The 11,850-nt window shown below is 40.0% G+C and overlaps 1 long non-coding RNA gene across 3 annotated transcripts in view; it reads right to left on the reverse strand.

The window, feature by feature from the left end:
- Positions 1 to 11,799, reverse strand: part of LOC124712542 — a 78,904-nt gene extending 67,105 nt beyond the window's left edge. For all 3 annotated transcript variants that reach the window (XR_007005595.1, XR_007005594.1, XR_007005596.1), the window contains exon 1: positions 11,600 to 11,799. This is a non-coding gene — a long non-coding RNA (uncharacterized LOC124712542). The remainder of the gene's footprint in view (positions 1 to 11,599) is intronic.
- Positions 11,800 to 11,850: the final 51 nt, after the last annotated feature.

Genomic DNA, 11,850 nt, shown 5'->3' on the forward strand with positions numbered 1-11,850 from the left:
ACATGGCTGCACACATCGGTTGCTATTGCAGGTGTTGCACCCGCCACTGGAAGCTCCCTTTGCTTTGCCTTGTTATGGCTGGGCGCCACATTATTTGGTTTTCTATCGTGTTTTCTCTGTTAGGCAGCACTGGGAGCAGGGGCGCATTCTTCGCCAGCTTGGCCGTGTCTTGTTTGTGATTTCTGGTCCCTCTGGCACTGTCAAGCGACACCAAAACCAGATCTGATTGTGACGTCCTCGGTTTTTTGCTGCTGGTTCTTTTCTGGCAGAATTGGATGTTTTGCAGCTTCTCCTGCCACAGCCCATGACTCAACTGATGGCATCTCTGTTGCTTGTGCCTAAGGTGCGGGTGCCCCTGACTGCGCCAATGGTCCGGTCTACTGTGCCGGACGGGTGCCACCTGTCACCGCCATGGCCCCACCTCCAGCTGCCATTGCTGACGTGTTCCTCCACGGTGCCTGGGCCAATGGAAGCTGAGGCTGACATGACGCCAACACTGTCGTCCATGGAGGTTGTTGCTTCGACTCTTTGTCTGAGCATACCCAGTGGCGGTGCGCGTCCCAGGCAGGTTTTGCAATGGGCATTTTCCTCTCCCCCTCGCAAGCAATTCGGGGACGCAGGTGGGCAGCCGTCCCTGCAATTCAGTTGTCCGCCCCCTCAATTCTGCCACCCCTGGGTCCCTTACCCCACTGTCAGAAGCCCTATTCCATGACGGTTCACTGTTTCAGGGGGGAGGGGTGTGGCATCGATAGTTACAATGCCACAATGCAGGTGCACACTCTCGTAAGTTGGCACTACAAGAGAAGACTAACTAGACCGACCACAGAGCCCTCTGGCCGACACTGTGGGGCTCAGTGAGTGCCATCTTGATTTCTGGCCCATTTCATCAAGAGCAGATGGTCTGGAAATACTGCTTCTAATAAAAAGTGGGCTAGCTTGGTGTTGAGACTTTGTATTAGTTCCCTCTCGGCCTATATTACAGAAGCAGTTCATAGGAGTAGATCCACACACTGCCTATCCAGGCGATATTCAAAATGTAAAGTTTCACTATGTGTTACTGATAAAGCTGTATCAATTTTCCAATGAGTGTATCGCAGGTCCAAAGACTATTTGCTTGGCCCAGAGTGGGTACACAAGCAGCAGGCTTTTAGAGCAATGTGAATTGTTGAGCTGCAATCTCTCTTGGAAGTCTGATAGCTATGGAGAGAGGGCGCTGATCAAAACAGTGTGGTCAGCCAACACCAGTATAGTGGGAGGGGAGCAGAGTACATTTGACTAATGGGCCAGTCGGTGTAAATGTTTCCATCAGGCAAAGGCACAACATGAGCTGCTGTGAAGTGTTGTTGTTTGAAATTCCTTTTCTGGCGAGTGGATGTACTGATTAAATTATGGCAACTTTTGACTGTTAAACTGTCTGACAATTTGATAGAATTATCTGGTACCCATGCAGCTCTGCTGAGGAGATGAACTTTATTCCTTGACATTTGTTTTGCTTGTTTAGGTTAAGACAAGTGGGTTAATATGAACCTTGTCACTGACCTGTGATTGCCAGTTAATGAAAGACATTGTTGACCCTTCATTCCTGATGTTGTGCAATGTTGCACTCACCTTAGCAAGTCTACATGTCTAGAAGCTGGCACTGCAGCAGTCAGAGGATCCTTAATTGGCATATTATTAATTGGTAAGTTTTCTGTTGTAGAAGTTTATAAATCGGTGTTGATGTAACACTGGTCTCAGTGACAGACTGTGAAGGAGTGGGCTGGATTTGATCCTGTGGTGTTGTGCAACATGTCCCCCCGTGAAGCAGTGGCCATGTTGATTGAGCTCCAAAGCAGCCCCAGAGCACTACAATACAAGTGGTATGCCTACGAGGGTGAAGAAATTAGTTCTGTCTGTTGAAGTCAAATTGTTCTAGTTTGAGTGTTTCGTGATGTTCTTGGTTTTTGACTCTATTATGCTTGCAACTTGGAAGTAACTGAAGGTATTGTCTGTAGAGATGTTTTCGGATAACTTACTTGGGACAGAAATTACAACACTTTTGGTTGCTTAATGTATTATTGAAATTTATGAGCCTAATCATGCAAACCACACAAGGATATTTAAAATTTTGATTATTTTATCACTGTTCTGCTGGACTGTTAAGTTTTGCATTACGAAACTGGAGTGAGGTGTTTTAAGCATTTTAAAGATTTATAGAAGATCCAAGTTATTGGGGATGATTCTGAAAGGTCAAGGTATGTGTGTAATGACAATGGTAAAATAATTGTTATGTTACATAATTAATCCTCTATTCGAAAAAGAATCCCATATTGAAGTCTGACCCACTCAAACGATCACCCTCCCATATCCTTTTTTGTCCAAGGGGATTTGAATTATGTAGATTGTAATCATTTGCAGACTGTTGAATTATCGAAGCAACTGTTTCTTAATACCTCTCCAGGGTTGCCACAAGTTTCCTCAAGTGAAATTCTCTGATATTTCTCTGATTTCCAGATAAGTTTTAGCATTTTTCCCTGACAAATTTTGATCTCAAGAGTAAGGAAAGACGTAAGTTGATAAAAAATGTAAGGACTTTTGCATTTCTAAACTTCTGAACAAAAATGTTAAGTACTAACATCAACATCTTTTGTAATGAACTGTTTTTAGATGGAGAAAGCAAGCAAAATGGTATATATGTTTCATTAAGACCACTGATGTTACTTTATTTCAATAAAGCAAAACACATTTGATGACAAAAATAGGCATTTTGCTGGAGTTGCAAGACAGATTTAAAATACCTTCACTACTTCCAGAAATAGACCCAGAAAAAAGTAAGCCTCTTGAAGGAAATATGTAAGTTGGGGAAGAGTTGTGTAAACTAACACTATAAGTGCCTGCCAATAAAATGTTGCTTCTACTACATTTGTTATTGTCAGTTATTATCCACTGTGTTATGGCAATTATTGTACAGGTATTGTGTGATTTTTCTATCAAGAAATACATGAGTACATAGCATACAAACTGCAGCGATTGCCACAACTTTCTTTTTCTTATCATCCATACTTTCTAATATATAAACTACTTTAGAAGTGCCAAAATGTACTAGAATAAACAAAATGTCTATAAAATGCTGCACTGTTCAATTTACTTGCAGTGAGACAGTCGCAATTCCTGAAATCCATCGCCCATGGCCTCTGGCCTGCTGAGGAACACCAAAGTCCTGGGTCCATGGTTAAACCATGAAAATCCACACACAGCCTGACGACTGGTTTGGTGCAGCTCTCCACATTACTCTATCTCATACAAGGCTCTGCATCTCTAAATAGCTGCTGTACTCTACATCCTTTTGAAGCTGAGTACTGTATTCATCTCTTGGCCTCCCTCTATAAGGTACCCCTCGCACTTCCCTCCAATACTAAATTTGTGATCGCTTGATGTGTCAGAATGTGTCCCATCAACCAATCCCTTCTTCTAGTCATGTAGTGCCACAAATTTCTTTTTTCTCCAATTTTATTCAGTATTTCCTCATTAGTTACATGGTCTACCCATCCAGTCTTGAGTATTCTTCTGTAGCACCACATTTCAAAAGCCTCTATTTCTTCCTGTCTAAAATGTTTATCATCCACTTACATACAGAGCTACACTCCATACAAATACTTCCAGAAAAACACTTCCTAAAATTTAAATCTATATTCAACATTAATAAATTTCTCTTCTTTAGAAACACTTTTCTTGCCACTGCCAAGCCACATTTTACATCCTCTCACTTTGCTCATCATTAGTCATTTTGCTGTTCAAACAGCAAAACTCATGTAATACTTTAAATGCCTCATTTCCTAATCTGATTCCATCTGCATCACCTGACTACATTCCCTCATACTTGTTTTGCTTTTGTTAATGTTCATCTTTTAACCTACTTTCAAGACACTGTCCATTCTGTTCAACTGCTCTTCTAAGTTCTTTGCTGTCTCTGACAGAATTACAATCTCACTAGCAAACCTCAAAGTTTTTATTTCTTCTCCTTGGCCTTTAATTCCTGCTCCTAATTTTTCTTTGGTTTCTTCACTGCTTACTGAATATACAGATTGAACAATATCAGGGATAGGCTACAACCCCATCTCACTCTCTTCTCAACCAATGCTTCCCTTTCATACCCTTTGACTTCTGAACAAGTTGTAAATAACTTCTGGATTCCTGTTTTTTAGCTGTGCCACTGTCACAATTTTATTCCACAGCATTGTCAAAAGCCTTACAAATGCTGTAAATGTGGGTTTGCTTTTCCTTAATCTATCTTCTAAGAAATATCACGGAGTCAATATTGCCTCACATGTTCCTACATTTGTCTGGGATTCAAACAGATCTTCCCCAAGGTTAGCTTCAACCAGTTTTTTTCATTCTTCGACAAAGAATTCATGTTAATATTTCACTTATTAAATGTACTGTTTGGTAATATCCGTTGGCCAGTGTGACCGAGCGGTTCTCAGTGCTTCAGTCTGGAACCGCGCGAACGCTACGGTCGCAGGTTCGAATGCTGCCTTGGGCATGGATGTGTGTGATGTCCTTACGTTAGTTAAGTTTTTAAGTAGTTCTAAGTTCTAGGGGACTGATGACCTCAGAAGTTGAGTCCCATAGTGCTCAGAGCCATTTTTTTTTTTTTGGTAATATCCATACCTATCAACACGTACTTTCTTTGGAATTAGAATATTATGCTCTTGTTCTTTTGTTAGGAGGGAAACGACTATTTGGAAAAAAGAAAAAAAAAAAAAAAAAAAAAAAAGAGAAACCACTTCTCCCATACATTAATTAGCTAGTATTTTAATTTAACACTTCAAACAGAGTGTTTCAGCAACTTTATGCAGACCACAACCTGCTGCCTACATACTTGCAAACATAAACACAACTTATATTATTGTGTATTCTTGAGTACCCTTGAGTATACTGCACATAGAATGGCTACTACATTCTTTTATTTTGACTGTAAATATTTGAATATTTTCATTTTCTTGTCATAAGTCAATTTATAACCAATTATAACTTTTTGCACCAGAATAAATAAGCTCCATTTTGAATACTAGAGATTGATATGTAATCTATATAAGAATTGTATTTAATTCTAATATTGTGTTAGTGAATTTATGAATTCATCCTAAATTAACTTTTTATCATGAACCAGAAATACCAGTATGGATTATATGTACTGACATGTAAGTATATGAATTCTTAGCTCCCTGAAGAGGCTTCTTCAAGAAATTTAATTGTCAACTTGACAAAATGTTCTTATTTCAACTTCTGTAGCAATAATATTTTTTTCATTTAAACTTCAACAAGTTGCAGATTATACCATAGGATAGAACTGAGTACATGAAATGTATTTGTAGATGCAAATATTGACAAACATTAGCTGTATAATGGAATGACAATGAAAATTTTTTTTTGATTGACCTAGACTTGCGGCAGGTTTCTGGCTTATTAATAGCTGTCAGTTTACCATTAGGCTACCCAAGCATTCTCCATGGCTAGACCCAAACTTCCATATGTTGTCAATCTGCACTTGTTCATCTGTTATGTATATTCCCATACAGGAGAGATATTTTAGTTGAAAGTCACTAGCCCAGTATTGGTGGATAAATAAAATATTGCAGTGGCTTTGTTGTTCTGAAGTACAATGCATGTTCCTTTAGACATGCACGCATGTGAAAAGGAACAGGCACAGCATGGACAACCATCAGCTGTATAACTGAATGACAATAATGAAAATTTGTGCTGTACGAGGACTCAAATGTGGATTTCCCACTTATCAGGAGTGGTCACTTTATAATTAGGCTATCTGAGTGTGACCCACAGCCATGCATTTGCAACTGGCATTCATATGTTAACTATGTATATTGCCATACAGGGGTGACATTTTTAACTGAAAGCCACGTGCTAAGTGTCGGTGGATGGTTACAATATTGCAGTGCCTGTGTTGTTCATAATTATGATGCAATGTTCCTGAAATCGGAATGATCACATAGATAATATTTTGGGGGAGGCAAACCAAAGACTTCATTTTACTTGCAGAGCACTTAGAAGATGCAACAGGTCTACTAAGGAGATTGCCTACATTATGCTTGTCCATCCTCTGCTATGGTATGACTGTGCAGTATGGTACCCTTTCCAGATGGGATTGACGAGAGGACATTGAAAAAGTTCAGAGAAGGGCAGCTCATTTGGTATTATCAAAAATTCGGGGAGAGAGAGATGGACATGATAGATGACTAATGATTCCATTCATTAAAACAAAACTGTTTTTCAGAGCAGTGATATCTTTTCAGCAAAGTCCGTTTTTCCCATTCACTGTTACAGAGTGGAACGGTAGAGGAATAGTAAAAGTGTTTTGATGAACCCTCTGCAAGACACTTAAAGGTGACTTACAGAGTATTCATGCAGGTGTAGCTCAAGATGACACTACCTCAGAGGTGCAATGAGATTTATTGTTACTTCAACTGATGTTGCTAAATAAAATGATGTACTATCATGTAGGAGGTATTTTATGTACAAAAATTAATTTTGAATCGTGATGATAACTGCGGGTCCAGATGCGATGAGGTGAACAAAAATTATGTCATACTCCTGTGTCATGTCTCACAACAGGACTTGTATGTAGAGCTATCATCACTATATGACTGCGTATGGGCTATTCTTGGTGTTGTGGTAGATAGTTGCAGATGGCCTTGTGATCGCGATTGAACGGGGAAACACAAAAGCTGCGTAGAATCTTATTGTGAATGATGTTTTGCAATATCTTGGCTATTTGTGTATCAAGTCATGGCAATATAGCTGTTGTGCAAACATCATGGACAAAAAGTTCGTAATTTTTGCGAGATGTGTCTCTGCCAAGTAATATGGTTCAATGAAATGTGGGCCACTCATATAAAGAACTGCTACAGTGTAGTGGAGGTCAGTGAAAGAAGTGCGCAATGAGAAGACTAGAAACAACAATTTCATTCAAAGTAGAATGTAGACTAAAGTGTCCGCGTTTCATGATGGTCCCCAGGTTTACAAATGGCGGGACATGGCTCTTAATGGAATGTGTGATAATCACTGATGACAGTGCATGCTCTATTGCGTCCCCCTATGCTGACCGTAAGGTTGGTAATAAGTTTTTGTGCCAGGGCCTTCGTGGCACCAACATCTCTACTGCTATACCACGTGACTATTGGCAAAACAATGGTGGTATCCTGTTGTGCTTATGGTTGTACCGATCGTTTTGTGAAGGGAAGTAACATTAAATTTCACGTGTAAGTATTATTAGTTTAATTTAGCGGCATTTCTTGAATACTGATAAGCTATTGTGTGTATCATATCCTTACCCAGAACGCCACAGTTACGTAAATTGGCGGTTTGAAGTGCTGTGTGTGTTTCCAGGCGTACATTGCAATTGTATATATTTCTTGAAATGGTAAGCTACAAAGCTGCTTTTTCTCTTTTGTATAGATTTCCAAAGGACGAAGGGCGCAGGCAGATGTGGATACAGGCAGTGAAACGAAAAGATTTCAAGCCTACTGCGCACACACGCATCTGTTCGAAGCACTTTGAAGAAAAAAAAAAAAAAAAAAAAAAAATATATATATATATATATATATATATATATATATATATATATTTTATTTATTTATTTATTTATTACCAATAACCCTTCCCACTCCAAAAGCAATGGCAATGTGCATTGCTACTACATAAGAAGAAAGGATGATTTTTGCTATCCTGGATTAAATCTGACTTTGGTACAAAAAAGGGGTGAATTATTATTTTAAAGAACAATTTGCAAAAACAAGTTAGGGGTTTGATTTCTCATCAGAGTTTAGTTTTATTTTGTACTTCCCAGTTACAAAACATACGAATATCAGAAACAGATACTGAATACCATTTGCAAAAAGGTAGTTGTATGGCCTATGTTAGTTTCCAGATAATAAGCTGTAATGTATGGGATAAATAATATGCTGCTACAAAAATCTTTGGTCATTTACCAAAAAGCATTAAAAGCCTGACAGATAGCCAACCAGCATTTAAAATCAAACTAAAAGAATCTATGAATGACAGCTCCTACTCAGTAGACGATTTTTAGGTATAAATAAGTGATTGGAAGAATTGTCATGTAATGATAGGTCTACCTTTCATTAAACTGACACATCGTTGCGAAGTATCGTATTCATGTAAGTAGGTACTGATTTTGTAGATATCTTATTTGATACATCTACGAAACAAACTGTTTAAACCAAAAAAGACCTTTCAAATGAAACTGCTTTACGTTTTGTGGGTGTGTTTACGTTACAGGTTTCGTTGTTTATGCCGATTTATGAAGGCCAGGGCGTTTGATTCATCTACCAGCAGGATATGCTGCAATACGTTTCCCTAATGCATCTCACACATGTTCGATGGGGTTTACGTTACGACAACGGACAGGCCAGCCCATTCGCCAAATATCCTCTCACTGCAAGAGAACCCCCAACAGTGCTTTTCGATGCGACTGGGCATTATTATTCATCAAGGGCCTTGTACGAAACTTTAGCGCTTTCATAGTTTTAAATAACGGCAGTATTTGGGATAAGGATAGTTGTGTGAACTGAAAAAATCTTTAAAAATAAACCAAAAAAGCGAAATAAGGAAATACAGAAGCGTCCGATCTTACCCGTCGGCTTTGACCCATGACGTCACAAATACCGCGGAAACGACTATAAACAATTCCAATATGGCGGATATAAAAACATCGCATACGTATTGTAAACACTGAAATACACAAGTTTCACAAAAAGCCTGATGACTGTAACGGGACAAGCGTGGGAAATTAGGGGTTTTTGGGTGCGGAGAAACTAAATATACAGAAATGTAGCCACCGACCGCCATTCAAAACCACGCAAAACAACGAAATAAATCAACATCACAAAACTGACCAAATACCAAAAAACACATTCCTATCCATAATCGGACACTTCCCTTAACCTATATAGCTCAACAGAACCTACCGATCACATCCCCCAATAGAAAACTAAGAAACGAAAGCTTCCCTTACACCTACATACATCGGCACTTATGCAGTTTAGCAGGTACGGAAAAAATTTTTCATTTTTTTTCAAAATTTGATCATCATGTGTCGTTATGCGGTGGGGGGAGTCTGCAGTGCCCCCCCATCCCCCCACAGGCTTCATTAGTGTCAAATCAATATTTTCGAATCATAGGCGGCCGCTGCCGCGGCCGCATTCCAAAAAAAAACTCCCAACCTAACCTCAAGTGGGCTACGCTACAGATCAATATGTTCATCAAATTGCTTCATATTACGTATACATGTTCATTAGTGTCAAATCAATATTTTCGAATCATAGGCGGCCGCTGCCGCGGCCGCATTCCAAAAAAAAAACTCTCAACCTAACCTCAAGTGGGCTACGCTACAGATCAATATGTTCATCAAATTGCTTCATATTACGTATACATGTTCATTAGTGTCAAATCAATATTTTCGAATCATAGGCGGCCGCTGCCGCGGCCGCATTCCAAAAAAAAACTCCCAACCTAACCTCGTATTCAGGGCTACGCTACAGATCAATGTGTAGGTCCCTTACGTCACGGGTCAAAGCCGACGCGTGAGATCGGATGTTTCCAACCTATACCCAATACACAAAACATACATAAATAACCAAAAAAAAAAACGGAACTTACCTCAAAAAAGTTCCAGCTCCACAAACTAGATTGGCCACCACAATCACACACAAATGCACACACGCACGCACGCACACACACACACACACACACACACACACACACACACACACACACACACACACACACACATACAAAAACACACACACACACACCAACGAAAAAATACTGAACTAAAATAAAAACCCAATCCACCCAAACGTCAACCCCCTCCCCCACAACTCCAAAATACAACACACAAACACTATACAACAAAATAAACCACCCACCCACCTACCCAGCCCACCCTAACTAACCACTTTCGGTCTATACATTTTACCCACAGCCCTTAAAAAAACCCGAAGAATGCAATAGCCCTCTGGGACACTCTTCTGCCAACAGTACTCATCTAAATGAGACTGAAGGTTGGAAGAGCGCCTCTTCCCCCTCCCAAGAACTGACTTAACCGCTCCCCACATCCCCTCAATTGTGTTAGTGCAAGCCCCAGTATCATAATTCTTAAACTCTAGACTGTGGTTCACTACTAAATGATTAAATCCCCTCTCACCCAACCCCCTATATGAAGAAAACGCATCTGAAACTACTGTGGACCCCGGCTCTACATACTCCTCAATTAACCCCACTAATTCAGGCTTCGACCTCCCCTCCACAACCCTAAAAACACATTCAGTACCCCCACCCCCCTGAACAACAGCCCCCCACACCCAAAGACCAGCCACAGACTTCCCCCTCCCATACTTCCTTTTACCAAACTGCGACTCATCCACCTCCACAAGCACCCCATGCCCACCCAACTTACCCCTGTACTTAATAAATTCGGAACACACCTCACGACAAAAGGAATACCAGTCTAAAACAGTCCTCTCACTCACACCAGTCTCAAACGCGCAAAAACTCTGCCCGCAACTATAACAAAAATAATACGTAATAAGCACAATCTCACGCATGGCCAATCTAGACTTCTAGAACCAGGTACCACGCCTTACAGAACGCCATACGCCATCTTTCCAGCAACACCACATGTATCCGTCCCTGGTTCGAGAGTCCGGAACTTTAACCAATTTCATAGGTTCACGGCACACACCGCACTTCACGACCTCGGCAATTAAGCCAAATAGCTGAAGAAATTTAATCAGCTCTAAAGCTGTCTCCCCCATCATCGCCCTCAACCGAACACTGTTAAGGCGGTCTTTCATATCCATTCCTGAACAAAAAACCACAACCAAATACACTCAATAACAAACTCACCCGACGTACAGCAATGAGCATTAAATTAACCATTAACTCACTAATAGAAATTCCGCTTCAAATCCAACACCTGAGCAACAGAAAACTGACCCCACCACACGAAACAAACGAAACAAACGAAAACCATGAACACACCACCAGAGAGCACGACAAACAAAAACAAGACATCTACAAACACGCCACAATCGCAAATCAAACTCCGCGCCGTAATGACGTCACACACCACAACACGCTTACGTCACGGGTCAAAGCCGACGGGTAAGATCGGACGCTTCATAGTTTTAAATAACGGCAGTATTTGGGATAAGGATAGTTGTGTGAACTGAAAAAATCTTTAAAAATAAACCAAAAAAGCGAAATAATAATCATCATTTTATGACGCACCCTTTTCTATATATTTCCACAAAGAAAATTTGAACGAAATTCTTTCCAGAGCGTTAGAATACCTCATTGTAAACGATACATCGTATAAGAATTTGAGCTTCATGGACTTTTTATTTTTGATTTTCCTTAAGGGATACGAAAATGTTAGTTGATTTAGTTAGTCCTGAAATGGCTACATACAACTGCCTGCAAGTAAGGAATGGATAAGGTAAATATGATCCTGCGTTTTGAAACTTTTGTCCCTGTGACTTGCTTATAGTGACAGCAAATGCAATTTCAATTCGCTTCTTACCTGATATTCACTACGACCTCAGTAAATTCTAACTGTATTTTGGGTCTTTGATTGCATTTATTACTTCATGTAAGCACGTTAATCCGTAGCAGCAATACGTAATTCACAATTTATGTTGACAATGACTAATACCTTTGTTGTTTCGTATTAAGTATTTACTCTATGTCGTTTCGAAACGTATATTCGTTGAGAAAAGTCAACCTGTACGACGGGCAGAGATAATGACTACTGCAGTGGTCACCGTTATTATC

This window comes from Schistocerca piceifrons, chromosome 8, assembly GCF_021461385.2.
Source record: "Schistocerca piceifrons isolate TAMUIC-IGC-003096 chromosome 8, iqSchPice1.1, whole genome shotgun sequence".
NCBI classification, from domain to species: Eukaryota; Metazoa; Arthropoda; class Insecta; order Orthoptera; family Acrididae; genus Schistocerca; species Schistocerca piceifrons.